Consider the following 23,023-nt stretch of genomic DNA (forward strand, 5'->3'; position numbering starts at 1 on the left):
ACCCTTGGTATGTTTGTTGCATTTTTCTCTGTTGCTTTCAGAATCTTCTCCTGGTCTTTGGTTTTCAAGAATTTTATTAGGATATGGCAGGAAGTTGATGTTTTTGTGTTTTTTCTAATTGGGGTTTGTGTAGCTTCCTGTGTTTGCATGCTTGGTTTTCTGTTTAGGTCTGGGAAATCATTATCTCTTGGAAAACTGTTTCTATGCCTTTATTATTGTCACGGTGCTCTGCAATTCCAATAATTCTAAGGTTCAATTTCTGAATTGAATCCCATATTTCCAACTGGGATTGTTTGCTTTTATATTTGTTGTTTTGCCTCATTTCTCTTGAAACCTGATAAGTTCAGTTATTTTGTCTTCCAGTTCATTTATTCTGTCTTCTGACTGTTTGACTCTGTTGTTGAGTGTTTCTCTTGCTTTGTCTAATTCAGTTGCTTTATTCTTCAATTTCAGTAGTTCTTTTTTTTTTATGTTTTCAATTTCCTTGTCGAATCTCTCACTTGTTTCCTGCATTTGTTTCCAGATCTCTGCTAGTTTGTTTCTGTTTGCTTTTTGCTCTTTTTAAACATATGTAGCACCATAGTCTTAAAATTATCAATTTTTGGTAGTTTGGCCTCTATAGGAGAAATTTCCTCTTCTTCATGTTTTGTTTTTGATTGGTCCTTCTTCTCTTGAAATTTTGTGTGTTTTACTATTTTTTGTTGAACGTGGGCCACTTTTAAATCTTTTTTTCTTTTTTGTTTTTACTTTATATTCTTTATCCTGGTTTTTGGGGGAAAACTTTCTGACTGCATCCTGGGGGTGCAGGAGCCAAGCAATGGGCTACCAACCGAAAGGCCAGGAACTGCACCCACCAGCTGCTCTATAACAGAAAGACATGGTGGCCTGCCTCCACAGACTCACAGCCCTGGGAACCCCACAGGGCAGCTTCACTCTGCCCCACAAGGTTACTATGAGTCAAAATGACCCATAGGAGTAGACCTGGTATCTTCTGAGAACCACTAGAGGGCACTCATCCTTTTTTCAGTGCTAATTCAGGATCTTGGGAAGCCTGATCTCTGAAATTTACTATGCATGCATGGGGAAGGGGGTTTAGCTGGTCGTAGATGCTGACATAAGGGGTGGGATTTGACTTTCCTGTGGCAAAGATGGGGGGTTTTCTATGTCTTTACCTCATGGGTTCCCCTGCAAAGGTTTTCCCACAGTGTCCCATTGGGGGCAGGGACCTAGCCATTTCCCTCTGTGTTGCCCATTTGTCCAAAGTATTTCCCTCATGCTGTTGCCCTTGCAGTTCTTCCTGGTTCTAGTGACCATCAGTCTCAGGTCTCGGTGAGATTCGACAGCACTCTCTCTCAACACCACAGTCTCCCTTCATCCCTTCCCAACTGCGTGACCAGAGAACTCCACAGCCAACTGTGCTGCCTTAAAAAATCAGGTTACGGCTTCCTCAAATTAGCTCCTTTTCTGTGTTTCCTGTTTGGGGTGTTCACCAGCCCTGCCCCAAAATGGCTGTGATGAGCAAGTGCTCCAGATGTCAGTGGGTAGATTCTCCAAGCTTCTGTGCTGTCCCCATTAGTCCGCTCCCTTGCTTCTGGACTCACCCCAATTCTCCAACACCTCAGCTGCTGTCCAGAGTTCTTGGATCTTAGTCTGTGCTTGTCTTTATAAGTTGATCAGTGAGTTAGTTACTAGGGGAGTAAATGGGAGCATTCACTCACTTTCCATCTTGCTCCATCCTCTGCCTTAACTTCTAATGCACAGTTTAGTTTTACATGCCTTTGTACAACATGGACACCCTGGTGGCACAGTGGTTAAGTGCTATGGCTGCTAACCCAAGGGTTGGCAGATTGTAATCCCCCAGTTGCTCCTTGGAAAATCTATGGGACAGTTCTACTCTGTCCTATAGGGTCACTATGAGTCAGAATCGACTCGACAGTACTGGGTTTGGTTTGGTTTTACAAAACATACAGTATCATTGTAGAGTCTGTATTCATTTGTGCTCGCTTCTTTCCTTCAACATTATGTTGCATGTAGTTGTAGATCACTCATTCCATTGCTGCATAGCATTCCACTATCTGACTATAACATAATTATTTTATTAATTCTATTGTTGATGGACATTTGCATACTTTACAGTTTGGGACCATAATAAATGGTGGTGTTATGACCATGTCTATTAGTAAACACAAATATATATTCTGTTAGATATTTACTAGGACTGTAATTTCTGGGTCATAAGGTATATCAGTTTGTCATACTGTGGGGGCTTGTGTGTTGCTGTGATGCTGGAAGCTATGCCATCGGTATTCAGATACCAGCAGGGTCACCCATGGAGGACAGGTTTCAGCTGAGCTTCCAGACTAAGACAGTCTAGGAAGAAGGACCCGGCAGTCTACTTCTGAAAAGGATTAGCCGGGGAAAACCTTATGAATAGCAGTGGAACACTGTCTGATATAGTGCTGGAAGATGAGCCCCCCAGGTTGGAAGGCACTCAAAAGATGACTAGGGAAGAGCTGCCTCCTCAACGTAGAGTCGACCTTAATGAAGTTGATGGAGTAAAGCTTTCGGGACCTTCATTTGCTGATGTGGTACGACTCAAAATGAGAAGAAACAGCTGCAAACATCCATTAATAATTGGAACCTGGAATGTATGAAGTATGAATCTAGGAAAACTGGAAATTGACAAAATGAAATGGAATGCATAAACATCAATATCCTAGGCATTAGTGAGCTGAAATGGACTGGTATTGGCCATTTGGAATTGGAAATCATATAGTCTACTATGCTGGGAATGACAACTCAAAGAGCAATGATGTTGCATTCATCGTTGAAAGGAACATTTCAAGATCTATCCTGAAGTACAACACTGTCAGTGACAGGATAATATCCATATGCAAACAAGGAAGACCAATTAATACGACTATTATTCAAATTTACACACTAACCACTAGGGCCAAAGATGAAGAAATAGAAGATTTTTATCAGCTGCTGCAGTCTGAAATTGATCGAACATGCAATCAAGATGCATTGATAATTACTGGCGATTGGAATGTGAAAGTTGGAAACAAAGAAGAAGGATCAGTAGTTGGAAAATATGGCCTTGGTGACAGAAAAAATGCCAGAGATCAAATAATACAATTTTGCATGACCGACGACTTCTTCATTGCAAATACCTTCTTTCACCAACATAAACGGTGACTATACACATGGACCTCACCAGACGGAAGACAGAGAAATCAAATTGACTACATCTGTGGGAAGAGACCATGGAAAAGCTCAATATCATCAGTCAGAACAAGGCCAGGGGCTGACTGTGGAACAGACCATCAATTGCTCATATGCAAGTTCAAGTTGAAACTGAAGAAAATCAGAGCAAGTCCACAAGAGCCAAAATATGACCTTGAGTATATCCCACCTGAATTTAGAGACCATCTCAAGAACAGATTTGATGCACTGAACACTAGTGACCAAAGACCAGACGAGTTGTGGAATAACATCAAGGACATCATCCATGAAGAAAGCAAGAGGTCACTGAAAAGACAGGAAAGAAAGAAAAGACCAAGATGGATGTCAGAGGAGACTCTTAAACTTGCTCTTGAGCGTCGAGCAGCTAAAGCAAAAGAAGAATTGATGAGGTAAAGAACTGAACAGAAGATTTCCCAAAGGGCCTCTCGAGAAGACAAAGTAAAGTTTTATAATGACATGTGCATAGAGCTGGAGTTAGAAAACCAAAAGGGAAGAACACGCTCGACGTTTCCCAAGCTGAAAAAATTGAAGAAAAAAAATTCAAGCCTCGAGTTGCAATAGTGAAGGATTCCACAGGGAAAATATTAAACAACACAGGAAGCATCAAAAGAAGATGGAAGGAATACACAGAGTCATTATACCAAAAAGAATTAGTCGATATTCAACAATTTCAAGAAGTGGCATATGATCAGGAACCGATGGTGCTGAAGGAAGAAGTCCAAGCTGCTCTGAAGGCATTGGCGAAAAACAAGGTTCCAGGAATTGATGGAATATCAATTGAGATGTTTCAACAAACAGATACAGCACTGGAGGTGCTCACTCGACTATGCCAAGAAATATGGAAGATAGCTTCCTGGCCAACTGACTGGAAGAGATCCATATTTATGGCTATTCCCAAGAAAGGTGATCCAACCGAATGTGGAGATTATTGAACAATATCATTAATATCACATGCAAGCAAAATTTTGCTGAAGATCATTCAAAAACGGCTGCAGCAGTATATCAACAGGGAGCTGCCAGAAGATCAGGCTGGTTTCAGAAGAGGATGTGGAACCAGGGATATCATTGCTGATGTCAGATGGATCCTGGCTGAAAGCAGAGAATGCCAGAAGGATGTTTACCTGTGCTTTATTGACTATGCAAAGGCATTTGACTGTGTGGATCATAACAAACTATGGATAACACTGTGAAGAATGGGAATTCCAGAACACTTAACTGTGCTCATGAGGAACCTTTACATAGTTCAAGAGGCAGTTGTTCAGACAGAACAAGGGGATACTGCATGGTTTAAAGTCAGGAAAGTTGTGCATCAGGGTTGTATTCTTTCACCATACCTATTTAATCTGTGTGCTGAACAAATAATCTGAGAAGCTGGACTATATGAAGAAGAACAGGGCATCAGGATTGCAGGAAGACTCATTAACAACCTGTGTTATGCAGATCTCACAACCTTGCTTGCTGAAAGTAAAGAGGACTTGAAGCACTTACCAGTGAAGATCAAAGACCACAGCCTTCAGTATGGGTTACACCTCACTATAAAGAAAACAAAAATCCTCACAACTGGACCAATGAGTAACATCATGATAAACGGAGAAAAGATTGAAGTTGTCAAGGATTTCATTTTACTTGGATCCACAATCAACAGCCATGGAAGCAGCAGTCAAGAAATCAAAAGACGCATTGCATTGGGCAAATCTGCTGCAAAGGACCTCTTCAAAGTGTTGAAGAGCAAAGATGTCACCCTGAAGACTAAGGTGCACCTGACCCAAGCCATGGTATTTTCAATCACGTCATATGCATGTGAAAGCTGGACAATGAATAAGGAAGACTGAAGAGTTGACGCCTTTGAATTGTGGTGTTGGCGAAGAATATTGAATATACCACGGACTGCCAAAAGAACGAACAAATCTGTCTTGGAAGAAGTGCGGCCAGAATGCTCCTTAGAGGCAAGGATGGTGAGAGTGTGTCTTAACATACTTTGGACGTGTTGTCAGGAGGGATCAGTCCCTGAAGAAGGACATCATGCTTGGCAGAGTACAGGGTCAGCAGAAAAGAGGAAGACCCTTAAAGACATGGAGTGACACAGTGGCTGCAACAATGAGCTCAAGCATAACGATTGTAAGGATGGCGCAGGACTAGGCAGTGTTTCGTTCTGTTGTGCATAGGGTCGCTATGAGTCGGAACCGACTCGAAGGCACCTAACAACAACAACAACAGGGTATGTATATATTCAGCTTTAGAAGACACTGCCAAAGAGTTTTCCAAAGTAATTGCACAAACATAGAAGTTCTTTTAATTCATGAAGTATGTTACACTCATAGAAAATCTCTAGGTAAATACAAAATACTGTTATTAACTCAATGCCTCATTTGCACAAGATCGTCTCATTCCAGAGCAATTAAAAATAACATCTTTGATTAGATGAAATCAAATACTAATGGGATTTGCATTTATAATCTAGATGTGTCACACTCTTTAATCAAAATTAGATGTTGACCCATTTTCAGTGGAAAGACAAATGATACTGGAGCATTGTTTTTGAAAGTGTATCAGGTCATATATGTTCAATATTACGTAAATTCTTTCTTTAAAAATGTACTGGTTTGTAATTTATTGGTGTGCCAATGTGCAAATTCAAGAATTTCTATAGTCACATTATACGTTTTGCACTAATCACACAGTAAAACTTGTGAAATCTGGAACTTGTGTGAGGCGTATACATGTCAGAGAAGGAAAACATAAATATTTTCCATTAAAATGAGTGACAGAAAAGTGTTAAGACTGCATATTCTCAAAAACAAAAAAACTTGTGACATCTGGAAAAACAAGGCTGTCCCGCTGAGTTCCAGCTCTCATATGTTTCAGCATATTTTTGAAAGTCTGCTCCACCAAACCCTAGCATTTATGTCATCGTAAACACTCCATGGTGTAATTAGTTCACTTTTTTCCATTAATTCTTTTAAACCTTAAACCTATTTTACACTAATAATACTTTGTATATAGAAAAATGTTTGGTAAAGAAAAAAATTATTGCATAAAGAAGATAGTATATCCACTGGTAACCCTACTATGTAAAAAAATTCTTAAAACTTCAGTGCATATGTCTACAGATATTACCTATGCATTCCTGCATATATTTGTGTTTTTAAAACAAAAAAGAAATCATACTGTGCATGGAAAAGGTGTGCAGCAGGGTTGTATCCTTCATCTTTACTTATTCAATCTGTATGCTGAAAAAATTACCGAGAAGCTGGACAACATGAAGAAGAACGTGGCATCAGTATTGAAGGAAGACTCATTAACAACCTGTGAAATTCAGATGGCAGATGCTTGCCCAAAATGAAAACAACTTACTTATTGATGAAGGTCTAAGACTATAACTATCAGTATGGTTTACACCTAGACATGAAGAAAACAAAAATCCTCACAACTGGACCAATAAACAATATCATGATAAATGGAGAAAAAAATGAACTCGCAAGGATTTCATTGTACTTGGATTAAAAATCAATGTCCAAACACTAGGTGCCCTAATGCATAGCATAAACAGTACACAAAACATTATTAAAAATGCAGAAGAGAAACCAGATAACTGGGAGCTCCTAAAAATCAAACAACTATGCTCATCCAAAGAGTTCACCAAAAGAGTAAAAAGACTACCTATAGACTGGGAAAAAATTTTCAGCTATGACATTTCCAATCAGCGCCTGATTTCTAAAATCTACATGATACTGCAAAAATTCAACTACAAAAAGACAAATAACCCAATTAAAAAATGGGCAAAGGATATGAACAGGCACTTCACTAAAGAAGACATTCAGGTAGCTAACAGATACATGAGGAAATGCTCATGATCATTAGCCATTAAAGAAATACAAATGAAAACTACAATGAGATTCCACCTCACTCCAACAAGGCTGGCATTAATCCAGAAAATACAAAATAATAAATGTCAGAGAGGTTGTGGAGAGACTGGAACACTTATACACTGCTGGTGGGAATGTAAAATGGTACAACCACTTTGGAAATCGATTTGGTACTTCCTTAAAAACCTAGAAATAGAACTACCATATGATCCAGGAATCCCACTCCTTGGAATATATCATAGGGAAATGAGAGCCTTTACATGAACAGATATATGCACACCCATGTTCACTGCAGCACTGCTTACAATAGCAAAAAGATGGAAGCAACCAAGGTGCCCATCAACGGATGAATAGACAAATAAATTATGGTATATTCACACAATGGAACATTACGCATCGATAAAGAACAATAATGAATCTGTGAACCGTTTCATAACATGGAGGAATCTGGAAGGCATTATGCTGAGTGAAAGCAGTCAGTTGCAAAAGGACAAATATTGTATAAGACCACTATTATAAGAACTTGAGAAATAGTTTAAACAGAGAAGAGAATATTCTTTGATGGTTACGAGAGGGGGAAGGGAGGGAGGGAAAGTAGGAAGGAGGGAGGGAGGAAGAGGGTTTTCACTAATTAGATAGTAGGTAAGAACTATTTTAGGTGAAGAGAAAGACAACACACAACACAGGAGAGGTCAGCACAACTGCACTAAACCAAAATCAAAGAAGTTTCCTGAATAAACTGAATGCTTCGAATGCCAGCATACCAGGGGTGCAGGATTGGGAAGCACAGTTTCAGGGGACATCTAAGTCAACTGGCATAATAAAATCTATTACGAAAACATTCTGCATCCCACTTTAGAGAGTGGCGTCTGGGGTCTTAAACGCTAGCAAGCGGCCATCTAAGATGCATCAATTGGTCTCAACCCACCTGGAGCAAGGAAAAGTGAAGAACACCAAAGACACAACATAATTATGAGCCCAAGAGACAGAAAGGACCACACAAACCAGAGACTATATCAGCCTGAGACCAGAAGATCTAGATGATGCCTGGCTACAATCAATGACTGCCCTGACAGGGAATACAACAGAGAACCCCTGAGGGAGCAGGAGAGCAGTGGGATGCAGACTCCAAATTCTCATAAAAGGACCAGACTTAATGGTCTGACTGAGACTAGACGGACCCCACAGGTCATGGTCCCCAGACCTTCTGTTAGCCCAAGACAGGAACCATTCCCAAATCCAACTCTTCGTACAGGGATTGGACTGGACTATGGGATGGAAAATGATACTGGGGAAGAACAAGCTTCTTGGATCAAGTAGACACATGAGACTGTTGGCATCTCCTGGCTGGAGGGGAGATGAGAGGGCAGAGGGGGGCAGAAGCTGGCCAAATGGACATGAGATAGAGAGTGGAGGGAAGGAGTGTGCTGTCTCATTACAGGAAGAGCAAGTAAGACTGTACAGCAAGGTGTATATAAATTTTTGTGTAAGAGACTAACTTGACCTGTAAACTTTCACTTAAAGCACACACAAAAAATTAATTAAAAAAAAATCAACATCCATGGAAGTAGCAGTCAAGAAATAACACAACAAATTGCATCAGCAAATCTGCTGTAAAATCTCTCTTAAAGTTTTAAAAAGCAAAGATATCACTTTGATGACTAAGGTACACCTGACTCAAGCCATGGTCTTTTCAGTCTCCTTATATACATGTGGAAGCTGGACAATGAAAAAGAAAGACAGAAAAAGTGATGCATTCGAATTGTAGTGTTGTTATTGACTTATTATGAACTGCCAAAAGAACGAACAAATCAGTCTTAGAAAAAATACAGCCAGGGTGCTCCTTAGAAGCAAAGATGGTGAGACTTCAGCTTGGTTACTTTGGACACGTCATCAGAAAAAAACAATCTCTAGAAAAGGAACATTATGTTTGGTAACGTAGAGGGTCAGTGAAAACAAGGGAAATCCTCAGTCAGATGGATTGACACAATAGCTGCAACAATGGGCTCAAACCTATCAGCGATTATGAAGATGGCACAAAACTCAGCAGCATTTCGTTTTGTCATACATAAGGTTGCCATGAGTCGAAGCTGACTTGATGTCAAATAACAGCAACAACAATAATGCATACATTTTACTTGGTTTGGTTTTTATATTCTATAAATCTTTCCACATCAATTTTGAAAGCTCAAACAAAATGGTGTAGCATATTAACAAATATTTATCATTTTAAGCAATAAATCAATGCCCATTGTTTCATAGATACTCTGAAAGCATAAAACGCCTATGATACTTGGTTAGAATGCTAAGGCTATCAATATGATGTCACTCAAAAGAACATAATTTTAAAGACCAAAAAAAAACCATTACCAACCAGTTGATTCTGACTCATAGCAACCCTACAGGACAGAGTAGAATTGCCCCATAGTGTTTCCAAGGAGCGACTGGTGAATTCAAACTGCTGACCTTTTGGTTAGCAGCCAAACACTTAACCACTGAGCCATCAGGGCTCTTTTTAAGACAAGGTAAACTGAATTTGAATCCTAGCTCTCCCACTAACTAGCCGTGTTGCCTGAAAGCAGTTACTTTATGTATCTAAACCTTAGTTTACTCATCAAAAAGTAGAGTAACAAAATATTTATCATGATAATTGGATGAAATAATATATAGGAAAATACTTGACACGGTGCCTAGCACATAAAAAAAAAAAAAAAACTTCCTTGAATCTAAATCTGAGAAGCACAAACAAATATAAGTCCTCAGGACCTCATCATCTAAAACCAGATTGAGGGTAATTACACAAATCAGTATGAGAAAGAAATCTGCTTTTATTGATGAAATGTCTACCATGTGTCAAGGGTCATGCTGGGCCCTTTTATTCTTAATACAAGGCATATATCTACATAGGAAGAATGAAACAGTCTCTGGAGCAAGGTGCTCCTACCCCTGTATTATATACTTGGAAGCTTTCTTCTTACAGACACTGCTGGGAAGATTGGTGGAGCAAAGGTCTTTGAAACCTTGATGGGCAGAGGGAATTGGTAGAAGCAGAAAAAAAGAAAACCTGTCTTTTCACAGCTTTCAGCTGTTTTCTATTTTTCAAAAGGTCAGATTTGAATGTTACCTTTAATGAATGTCATTTTGTTGCTCTGGGAAGTCACCCAAAGGGGCCTTTTGGTTAGGAAAAGTAAAGCTAAGATACACTTCTGACCTGGAAATATTTGAGAGATATGGGTAGATGGAGAGAAATTGTTTTGTATAAAAACATAAAAGTTTATCCATGTCATAATGTCATAGGTACAGATATATCTCAGAAGACTGTTTCTTTGGAGAAGTGTGTTTTCTTCAGAAAGATTTGGGTTGTGCCATGCCAGTAAATTTTTGTGTATTCTTGTGGTGGTGATGGTGGACGTGGTGGTGATGATGATGATGTGTGTGTGTGTGTGTGTACGCACGCACGTGTGTGTGTAGCCCTGCTGGCTCAGTGGTTAAGAGCTCGGCTACTAACCAAAAGGTGGGCAGTTCAAATCCACCAGCCACTCCTTGGAAACCCATGGGGCAGTTCTACTCTGTCGTAGAAGGGCACTATAACTTAAAATTGACTTGATGGCAATGTTTTTTTTTTTTTAATGCCAATAAATTTCTGTATATTCTTGTGGTGGTGGTGGATGTGGTGGTGATGTGTGTGTGTGTGTGTGCGTGTGTGTGCATGCCTATGTGTGTGTATGTTTATGTGGTAACTAACAAAAGATGAAAAAGCAGTTTTTACAGAAAACTTTGTACAAAACAGAAGACAAGTGCTGTTTCAAGTTTCAAGAACAAAGCAAGACACAAAGGTGGCAAGTGGCCATTCTGTCCATTTCAGATGTGATTCCCACCTCGCTCTGGTACTTCCTGTATTGGAGGTCACGGAAGTCTACAGAGTTAGTAATGGACACATGCCCTCCTCTCTGCCTGGAAGACTTTCTTCTTTCTTTTCTCTCTCTGACTTGTTCTTTCCTTCTTATCCTTCAGCTCCCTTTTTAATGACTGACCCTTAAAAGACCTTTCCTGAGAACCTCCTACTATTATACCTCATAGAACCATGCTTTTTTTTCTTCATAGCACATATCATAGTTTGTTGTTATGTACTTATTGGAATGTTTATTTTTATGTATATCTTTTATATTATTCTACATGTTCCATGGTAGCAAAATTATGTCTGATATGTTCATCAAATATAAGTTGGCAATTAAAAATGTTGAATGGATATACTCATTTAATCCAGTCTTAGAGTCCCTGGGTGGTGCGAATTGTTAATACGCTAGGCTGTAGGTTCAAGTCCATTCCAAGGCACCTGAAAAGAAAGGCCTACAAATCACTTCTGAAAAACCAGTTACTGAAAACCCTATGGTGCACAGTTCCACTCTGTTACATATAGGGTCATTATGTGTTAGAATCAACTCAGTGACATCTCTTTTTTAAATCGAGTCTTGAACACAAAAATAATTTCCTTGTTTTTTATGTTTATTGTCTGTCTCTCTTAACAAGTATGTAAGACCTATAAGAGTGGGACTTTTTATTTTGTTCCACGGTATGTTCCCAGAACCCAGTGTAGTGCCTGATGCATAGTATATGTTCAATAAATATTTGTTAAATAGACATCATGCCTAGAGTGGTGATGATTAGACTCCTTCAAGTACCTGCTTCGTCAGAGAACATTTACTTTGGGAGCTGGGACTGGAGAAAAGGAATATGTCAGAAGCCACATGGGGTCTGTAGCTGACGACTGGTTTGAAAGGACATGTAAGACATCCTCTTAAGGGCTTCTGGAAATATCTAGGGGCATTTTTCAGAGAGAACTAAGAGTTCTTCACAGGACAAGAACAAAACTCTGGGATATCTATGTTATTGTGAATTCATTTGTATCTGGTAACAGGGAAGATTTGGGAGCTTTGTGTAATACCAATTCTACAAGATATTATTTTTATTTTTTAAATGAAGATATTAGAATTCAGTGAGATTAATTAAATTTTCCCAAGTCAGCACACATCTAGTAAGTAGGGAGTTGAGATCTGAACTCTGGTTTGTGTGTTTCAAAAGCCTATGTCTACAAGAGAAGGCTATGTGCACCAAGCAATTCAAATGCACTGGATCAGTGATGCATACCATCCATGTTTGGGAGAGATTCATTCTAACTGATATGATTAGAGAAGAGTTTAGGTGGATAGTAACTTGAGCGGGACCTAAAGGATCAAGAAATATTGCATTAGGTGAGGACAACAGGGAGGTGGAAGAATATAGGAGAACCAGTGGAGTATAGGGCATCTGAACAAGAATTCAGCACAGGGTAAATACAGAAGGAGTTTAAAGAGAGTGACCAGCTATAAAGTTGATGAGTACAGCAGTGAATGCCCTGCAGAACTTCAGGACAAATGGAAAATAAAACTTCAGAACATAAAGATTAAAGAAAAAAAAATCTTAAATGCTAATAGAAAGACATACAATTTATATATTACAATAGGTCAGCAACAGAGCTCTCATTAGCAAAAATAGACACCTGAAAACAATGCTTCAAAGTAATAAAGGAAAATATCTACCCACTTAGAATACTCACCTAAGTTTAAGGCTTAGAGGAATATAAAAGATACTTTTCAGATACACAAGTGAATTTATCATCAATGCACTCTTTTTGAAAGTACAGATAAAGAGTTTACTTCCACAAGAAGAAAAATGAAGCGAAGGACTAGGATACAAAGGTGAAAGAAAAAAACTGTTTTTTTTTTTTTAAAGGCAAATCTAATCATCTTTTGACAGCAAAATTAGTAACATCTTGTTTTTGTTCTTTAAAATTTTAGATACAATTCGTAGGAAAAGAAAGGGATGTAGTTCTGAGGATAGCTTATCTAGGGAAGCTGAGATTCTTGCCTTGTACCCAGGAAGAAGATAAAGGTTGAATAATTTTAAACTTTATTTTAAAATTACAATTACAAGATTATAAATAGAAACTGTGACTTCTACGACAAGAGCAGAAAATAAAAGAATGCCAATCTAACCTAAGGCAAGAAAAAAAAAGACTCAAATAAAAAGTACGATGGACCTCTTACTCTTCTTTCCCCTTCTTGCTGAACAATTTGGTCCTAAAGCCTTTAGGTGTGGCAGTGCAAGGTAGAAGTCTATGGCTGGAGGGAGGCTGGAGGGGCCCAGAGTAGGGAATCAGAGACTGAGCAAGATGAGGAACAAGAAGAGGAGGAGCAGTCTGGTTTAGGGAGCTCTCTACCCTGGTTTTTGCCATTTTTGTCCACTGGGAAAAGCTATCAATCTTCCCTTCTCAGCACTGCAGGGTAAAGGGATTAGCTTTCTGGTATTACCTATAGGAAGTCAACCCTTCCAATACACAAACCTTTTCTAAGTTAAAATCATGGTGTTCCCATTTTAAAGTGACTCCCTTCTCCCAATTATATCTAAAAGAAATGCATTTGCTGTATTCTCTATCATATGGGGCAACCTGGAAGAAACACTAACATTCATCCTTTTCTGCCCACTTTGCACAAGTTATAGCAGCATATGCTTTAAGCTGTTTTGTGCCTTTGAGTTGATTCCGACTCATAGCAACCCTATAGGGCAGAGTAGAATGGGCCCATAGGGTTTCCTAGGCTGGAGCAGATTGCCAGGTCTTTTCTCCCACAGAGTAGTTGGTGGGTTCAAACCACCAACATTTCAATTAGCAGCCAAGCACTTAACAACTGTGTTACCAGGGCTCCTTATGCTTTCACCTAGCACTCAGAAATAAAATTAAAAGTTATGATAAGCACTTAAATCTTCACTGGGAACAAAAGAAAACCAAAATCAGAGTTTGAACCTTGGAGAAAACAAAGCTTTAAGAATATTTGAAATGTAAGCAAAAATATAGCTTACCCAAATTAGGAAATCTTGTGAAAATTATTAGAAAAAGCTGACCACTTATAATATGTCACTGTAAATGGTATTTGTAGACATGTTTTTAGTGTTTTCCTGAAATGGCTGGTAGCATAGTGGTTACGAGCTATGGCTGCTAACCAAAAGGTTGGCAGTTCGAATCTACCAGGCCCTCCTTGGAAACCATTCTACCAAGTTCTAGGCAGTTCTACTCTGTCCTATAGGGTTGCTGTGAGTCGGAATTGACTCGACGGCAACAGGTTTGGTTTTTGGTTTTTTGAAATGGGCTGAGAAGTTCTTGTTTGCAGTTTAATTTTATGTCTGCAGAAAGATAAAACAGCATCTCTTATTTATTCTTTTCCCCCTTCCATTTTTAAGAGTGTTCACACACTGGTTTTATTTAATATTTAAGATAGGCCAGGTACCACTTTTCCAAGTTTTTAGCCATAAAAACAGACCAAGAAAAGTTAGGTGACTTGCTCTACATTATTTCTTTTAACTCCCACAACCACTGTGTGAGGACAATGTTATTGCCTCTATTTTCTGTGTGAGGAAATTGGCTTAGCTAGGTCATCTGTGCTCAAGGTCATACAGCATCAGGATCAACAGCCAAGTGTGGCTAACTTTCTTCATCCACTAGACTGCACTACCTATAGCTCATCTATGAACATCACCTGTGTCCATCTTATCAGATCTGGTCTTCTCTACATAGCTGCCTCTGGGATAAACAACTTTCTAATTATGATCAGTCAGTAAGGTCATGCTTAATTCCCTCAGTAAGAAGGTCAAAATTGCAGCTTCTTTTGGTGATTTGTGCATTATTTCAACATGAACAAGGGAACACTGTACAGAGGGAACAGTTCAGCAGGAACTCACAGCTCCTTGGCAGGAACTAATAGCTCTTGTGCCCTCTCCATGGGGGAAGAGCTGGTTACAAGGCTCTAAATCCAGGCTAAGCCAAAAATGCAAACAAAGAAGAAAGAACAATAGAAGACAGAGAGATCAAACGGAACAAAGCTAAGGTTCCGAAACTCAAGACTTCTGGCCACGATCTCATCCTGATGACCTGCAGAAGGGACGAGAAGGATCCGCATTCATTAAACAGCAGTCACTGAGTACCTGAATCAGACAGGAGAGATGAAGAACAACAAGTCTTTGAGACTCACACAGACTAATAGTGGAGAAAGGCAAATAAGCAATTTTAATACAAAGAAATAATAGAAAGCCCACCCAACCAAGGTTGAAGAGTATGAAGGAACATTTTTGGAGAAGCTGATAAATGAGTTTATGTTGGATGAATCAGCAGGAATTTGCCAGGAGATGAATGGAAAGTAAAGCAGAAGGAATAGCCAGTTCAAAATAGAAAACTGTAAAAGCATATCATGCCCGCCTGGGTAATGTACATCGGCAGGTGTGGCTGGGTGGGAGCATGCTGGTAGGAAGTAGGACTTGAAACTGAAATGGTATGATGGAGTTAGTAAAAAAAAAAGTATAGGGTCTTAAATGTCAGATTATGTAAGGAATTTAGTCATCATTTTATAAATCAGGAGAGCTAATAAAGGATTTTAGGCAGGGGATTAACATAAGCTAATAGACAAAAGTCATTTTCTCCTTGTGTGGAGATTCGGTACATGACTAGAATCAGGAAAACTAGTTAAGAGGCTCTTGAATGAATAAGAGGTGGAGGTAGTCTTAATTAAGAATGTGGTAGTGGGGAATGGATATGAGGGATGTTTGGGAGGCAAAGTTGGTAGAATTTGGGTGATGATGACTGCAGCAAGCAATACATCCTTTTTTTCTCAGAAAAGGAAATATTCTATAACCTTCAGGGGCCAGGAAAGGGTGAGCTGAGCTCTAGAAGAAAGCAGGCATGACTTCAGCAGCTACAGCAATCTCTCTGAGCACTCAAATCAGTGGGCTTGGGTGACCTGAGTGGTTTGGAGGCTTATATGGCCACAAATCTTACTTCTTTTCCTACCTGGGGCCAGAGAAGGTATTGCTAAAAAGGAGAAAGGACAGGCAGAGGGATGGAAAATGATATATAAATAATGATAATGTACCTATTTATCCTTTTTTGGAAAGATTCAGTTGTTTGGGAAATAAAACTGTGCAAGGAAGTATTTATTGAACATTAAGAGTGAATATGAGAATGAGGGGGCGGAGCCAAGATGGTGGAATAGACAGACGCTTCTGTGGAGCCCTCTTTACAACAAAGACCCCAAAAAAAAAGTGAAACGAGTGTATTTGTGACAAGCTGGGAGCCCTGAGCATCAAAGGCAAGCTTAGACAATGAACTGACGGGCAGGGGAAGGAAGAGACCGTTCAGAAGTGGAGAGGAGTTGCCGGACCTGAATCGCTGGGAGCCCTCAGGCACCATTCCCAGAGTGGCTGCGGTTTCCTCAGGGAGAAGCAGCCAGCCACACAGCCCACTCACACCTCCGGAACCTGAGGAGAAGGGTGCTCTCGGCAAAAGCTAAGTACTTGTGTATATTTTACCTTGCCCTCCCCACCCCCAAGCTAGCTTCAGCTGCTGAATCCCTAGGCCTGAGATAGACCCTGATGAGCACCTGGAGCCGTCCTCCCGGCCTTGTGGAAGGAAAAAATTTGCAACTGGGGGGAAAAGGTAATTTGCTAGCTCCATTAACTGGGCGAGCTCAGGACAGAAGTGGCTCCTGTCCAGGCATAAACTGTCCATGGATCTTGAGCACCCTTCCCTTCTGCATGGACTTGTGTGGGCCTATTTTGGAAGAATAGGCCCTTGTTAGCAAACTCCAACCATTTCAGCAGTGCGGTGGAGAGGTGGGTGTTTGACGTTTGACATTGCTTTGACTATTAAACAAGGTCCTCGCCTACCCACAACAGGGACCTAAGGACTGGTGGCTCCACTTGGGTTGCCCAGCCACCCGTGACAGGGGTCCAGGGATAACTGGTGCCTCCCAGTCCTTACAACATAAACTTCAGGTGCCCGTGGTCCCTCTGCAGAGCCCACCCACCAAAATGCTCTAGGGAACAGAGATGCATTTTCCTCAGAGACACTTAGGGGTCGGTTCTCAGCCCCCTGCCTTGTTCAGAGCGTGACCCCCTGCTGCAATCAGATACGGGTATATACTCCAATCACCCCTGCCCCTCTAAGACTGTAGGACAGAGCCTGTACCACACACCTGGTATCAGCTACCTGGAAACCTGAGCTGAATTCATACAAGACAACTGAACGGACTCCTAGACTGATATACTTGATAACAGCTCTAGCCAGCTGGGGACAAGATGCCAGAGCTCCAAAGCCGAAAATAATCAAGCTAGCTCACTCAAGCAATGTGTAGGGGTATACCAAAACAAAACAAAACAAAGCAAGCAGCTACGACACAGTAAACAAGCAAAAACTAATACAATGACTTACACATGGCTCAGAGACAACAGTCAATATCAAGTCACATAAAGAAACAGGCCATGATCACCTCAACAGGCTCTCAAAACAAAGAATCCAGGGATAAAAAAGTTTAATATACAGAACGCTTCAAGACACCAGGAAGGAAATGAGACAATATGCAGAACAAGCTAAGGAACACACAGATAAAGCAACCGAAGAAATCAGAAAGATTATTCAGGAAGATAATGAAAAGTAGAATAAGCTGGAAAAATCTATAGACAGACAGCAATCAGAAAGTCAGAAGATTAACAATAAAATTCCAGAATTAGATAACTCAATAGAAAGAGGAGCAGAATTGAGCAAGTAAAAGCTAGAATTTCTGAACTCGAAGATAAATCACTTGGCACTAATATATTTGAAGAAAAATCAGATAAAAGAATTTTAAAAAATGAAGAAAACTTAAGAATCATGTGGGACTCTATCAAGAGAAATAACCTATGAGTGACTGGAGTACCAGAACAGGGAGGGATAACAGAAAATACAGAGAAAGTTGTTCAGGATTTGTTGGCAGAAAACTTCCCTGATATTGTGAAAGATGAGAAGTTATCTATCCAAGATGCTCATGGAACTCCACATAAGGTAGATCTTAAAAGAAAGTCACCAAGACATATTATAATCAAGCTTGCCAAAACCAAAGATAAAGAGACAATTATAAGAGCAGCGAGGGATAAAAGAAAAGTCACCTACAAGGGACAGCCAATGAGAATAAGCTCGGCATTACTGAAAAAGAACAAAGTGGGAGGCCTTACTTTACCTGATTTTAGAACCTATTATACCTCCACAGTAGTCAGAACAGCCTGGTACTGGTACAACAACAGATACATGGACCAATGGAACAGAACTGAGAATCCAGACATAAATCCATCCACATATGAGCAATTGATATTTGTCAAAGGCCCCAAAACAGTTAAATGGGGGGAAAGATAGTCTTTTTAACAAATGGTGTTGGCATAACTGGATATCCATCTGCAAAAAAAATGAAACAAGGCCCATACCTCACTCCATGCACAAAACTAACTCAAAATGGATCAAAGACCTAAATATAAAATCTAAAACGATAAAGATCATGGAAGAAAAAATAGAGACAACATTAGGAGCCCTAATACATGGCATAAACAGTATATAAAACATTATAAAGAATGTAGAAGAAAAACTAGATAACTGGGAGCTCCTAAAAATCAAACACTTAGGCTCATCCAAAGACTTCACCAAAAGAGTAAAAAGAAAACCTACAGACTGGGAAAAAGTTTTTAGCTTTGACATTTCTGATCAGCGCCTGATGTCTAAAATTTACATGCTACTGCAAAAACTTAACTGCAAAAAGACAAATAACCCAATTAAAAAATGGGCAAAAGATATGAATAGACATTTCACTAAAGAAGACATTCAGGTAGTTAACAGATATATGAGGAAATGTTCACTATCATTAGCCATTACAGAAATGCAGATCAAAACTACAATGACATTTCATCTCACTCCAACAAGGCTGGCATTAATCCAAAAAACACAAAATAATAAATATTGGAGAGGCTGTGGAGAGACTGGAACACTTCTACACTGCTGGTGGGAATGTAAAATGGTACAACCACTTTGGAAATCGATTTGGCATTTCCTTAAAAAGTTAGAAATAGAACTACCATACGATCCAGAAATCCCACTCCTTGGAATATATCCTAGAGAAATAAGAGCCTTTACATGAACAGATATATGCACACCCATGTTTATTGCAGCACTGTTTACAATAGCAAAAAGATGGAAGCAACCAAGGTGCCCAACAACGGATGAGTGGATAAATTATGGTATATTCACACAATGGAATACTATGCATCGATAAAGAACAGTGAGGAATCTGTGAAACATTTCACAACATGGAGGAACCTGGAAGGCATTATGCTGAGTGAAATTAGTCAGTTGCAAAAGGACAAATATTGTATAAGACCACTATTATAAGAACTTGAGAAATAGTTTAAACTGAGAAGAAAAGAGTCTTTTGTGGTTACAAGAGGGGGGAGGGAGGGAGGGTGAGAGAGGGTTATTCACTAATTAGATAGTAGATAAGAACTACTTCAGGTGAAGGGAAAGACAGCACACAATACAGGGGAGGTCAGCACAATTGGACTATACCAAAAGCAAAGAAGTTTCCTGAATAAACTGAATGCTTTGAAGGCCAGCATAGCAGGGGCAGGGGTCTGGGGACCATGGTTTCAGGGGACATCTAAGTCAATTGGCATAATAAAATCTATTAAGAAAACATTCTGCATCCCACTTTGAAGAGTGGCGTCTGAGGTCTTAAACGCTAGCAAGCAGCTATCTAAGATGCATCACTTGTTCTCAACCCACCTGGATCAAAGGAGAATGAAGAACACCAAGGATACAAGGCGATTACGAGCCTGAGAGACAGAAAGGGCCACATGAACCAGCAACTACATCATCCTGAGACCAGAAGAACTAGACGGTGCCCTGCTACAACCGATGACTGCCCTGACAGGGGACACAACAGAGAACCCCTGAGGGAGCAGAAGAGCAGTGGGATGCAGACCGCAAATTCTCATAAGACCAGACTTAACGGTCTGAGTGAGACTGCTGTTGGCCCAGGACAGGAACCATTCCCAAAGCCAACTCTTCAGATATGGATTGGACTGGACAATGGGTTGGAAAGGGATGCTGGTGAGCAGTGAGCTTCTTGGATCAGGTGGACACTTGAGACTATGTTGGCATCTCCTGGCTGGAGGGGAGATTAGAGGGTGGAGGGGGTTAGAAGCTGGCGATAAGGACACAAAAAGAGAGAGTGAAGGGAGAGACCAGGCTGTCTCATTAGGGGGAGAGTAACTGGGAGTGTGTGGTAAGGTATATATGGGTTTTTGTGTGAGAGACTGACTTGATTTGTAAACTTTCACTTAAAGCACAATAAAAATTATTTAAAAAAAAAAAGTGAATATGATTTTATTGTTAGAAAAATGAGGAATTAGATGATGATTCAGGTAACTCGCCCAGAGAGAGACCAAGGCAGTAGAAGTAGGAGCCCAGAAAAGACATATTTACCCAATGGTTCACCATAAGCCTTGTACTAGACCTCCCAAAATGAGGACAGATTCAGAAAAGCATAGAGTATGGGGAAGGCCATCTACGTTAGTTTCTTAGGGATGCCATATCAAAGTGCCACAAAGTGTTTGGCTTTAAACAACAGAAATTTATTGTCTCCCAGTTTTGGAGCCTAAGAGTTCAGGTTCACGGTGTCTGCAGGGTCATGTTCTCTATGAAGGTTCTAGTAGAAGATCCTTGTTTATCTCTCTCAGCTTCTGGTAGCCCCTGATGTACCTCAGCTTATATAAGATGCTTCATTACATGGCCATTCTCCCTCTCTGAGTCTCTTCTCCTCTTTTATAAGGGCACCATTCAAATGGGATTAGGACCCACCATATCCAGTATAATCTTACACTAACTTAACTGATAACTCTTCAAAGGTCCTATTTCTAAACAAGTTCACATTTACAAGTATGGAGGTTAGGTGTTTAACATATCTTTTAGGGGGACACAATTCAATGCATAACATCATCCTAGGCAACGAGAACGAAGTCTACAAAATCTGAAAACAGAATAAATTTGGACTCCTGTGTCACATGAAGTTAATATGAAAATTAACTCGAAATGGATCAGTAACTTAAACATAAGAGTTCAAACCACAAAACTCTTAGAAAAAACACAAGGGCAAATCTTCAGGACCTTGTAATTGACAATGGATTTTTAAATGTAACACCAAAAACACAAGCAACGACATCAAAAAAATCATATAAATTGGACTTCTTCAAAATAAAAATATTTTGTGCATCTAAGGACATTATCAAGAAAGTGAGAAGACAATTGATAGAATGGGAGAAAATATTTGGAAATCATATATCTGATAAGGGTTTAATATCCAGAATATATAAAGAACTGCAACTCAATAACAAAATGACAGACATCCTAATTTAAAAATAGACAAAGAACTCAAATGGGTGATAAATACATGAAGTAATGCTCAATTCAACATCATTAGTCATTAAGGAAATATGAAACAAACAAACAGAAGACCCACAATGAGATACCACTTCACACTGAAGGATTATTCACAAGATCCAAAAGGTGGAAACAACCCAATTGTTCATCAACAGATGAATGGACAAACAAAATGCAGTATATACATACAATGGAATATTATTCTGCCATAAAAAGAAATAAAGTTCTAATATGTGCTACGGCATGGATCAACCTTGAAAACATTATGCTAAGTGAAATAAGCCAGATACAAAAGGCCAAATATTGTACGATACCATTTATATGAAATATCTAGAATTGGCAAATGCACAGAGACAGGAAGTAGTGTAGGTTACCACAGACTGGGGAAAGGGAAGAGTGGGGAATTACTGCTTAATGAGTATAGAGTTCCCATCTGTGGCGAAGAAAAGGTTTTGGAAACAATAGTGGTGACAGTTGTACAACATTATGGGTGTGATTTGTCACTGGGTTGTATACTTCAAAACTATTAAAACGACAAGTTTTGTGTATATTTCACCACAGTAAAGAAAAAAAAAAAGGAACAAACAAAAGCTCAGACTCAAAGCTGGAAGAGAAAATTAAGTCCTATCACTTCATTTTATACAAAAATAAATTGAAACCCACAGCAGGGAAAGAATTTGTCCAAAATCTCGTAACAAACTTGGAGTAGAGCTGGTCCTAGGATGCAGGCTGTCTGACATTCTAACTTGTGTTCACAACAAAAACGGGCTGCAATATCACATATTCCTGCATCCATCTGCCCCTGAATACGGCTACACCTGGAGTCTGAAACTCGAAAACATAATGATCTGATCCCAATTCTGTTTCCAATTGACATGTGCTAAGGATTCCTTTAAATATGCTCTATTATTTTTTCCATTTAAAATAATTTTCACCATTAGCATATTTTCTTATCATGAAGGGCAGATTCAGAAGAAAACCTCACATAAGAGATCTAAGATTGGAAAATGTTTGTAAGGTTTATAAATGTGTATTAATCAGAACTCTCTCAGGTACATGTCACAAAAAATAGCTGCTACCTTTAAAAATAAAGAACATTTATTGGCTCTCATAAAAAGAAAAATTGAAGAACTGGTTCGGGGGCTAAAATGATGTCCTCAAAACTCTTTTCCCTCTCTCTTTAATTTCAGATTCTTTGTGTTGGCTTCCTTCTCTAAGTCTCCTTCATAACAAAGGAGACAGAACAGTCAGCAGCTCCAGGGTCCCATTCTTTATGACTCTAATGTAAAGTGAAAGAAAGACCTCTCCTTGCCATTTTCAGAATGAAAAGTCCCAAGAGGTAACTCTTACTGGTCCTTCAGAATGGGTCACTTGTCCAACCCTGAACTTAACACTGTGACCAAGGTGGTGAGGGACCATGACAGGCCAGACCTGGGTCAAATGGGAGTCTCTATGATTAGAGGGGTATTTACACTGCAACTGAAAACCCCATTAGGACCACAAAGCATGAGCAAAGAACCATTCCCAAAAGGTAAGAGGATATCATTCATTACTAGAGGGAGGAAAGAATGCTGGCAAACTAAAACAGCTA

The sequence above is a fragment of the Elephas maximus genome, chromosome 3, assembly GCF_024166365.1.
Source record: "Elephas maximus indicus isolate mEleMax1 chromosome 3, mEleMax1 primary haplotype, whole genome shotgun sequence".
In the NCBI taxonomy this organism is placed as follows: Eukaryota; Metazoa; Chordata; class Mammalia; order Proboscidea; family Elephantidae; genus Elephas; species Elephas maximus.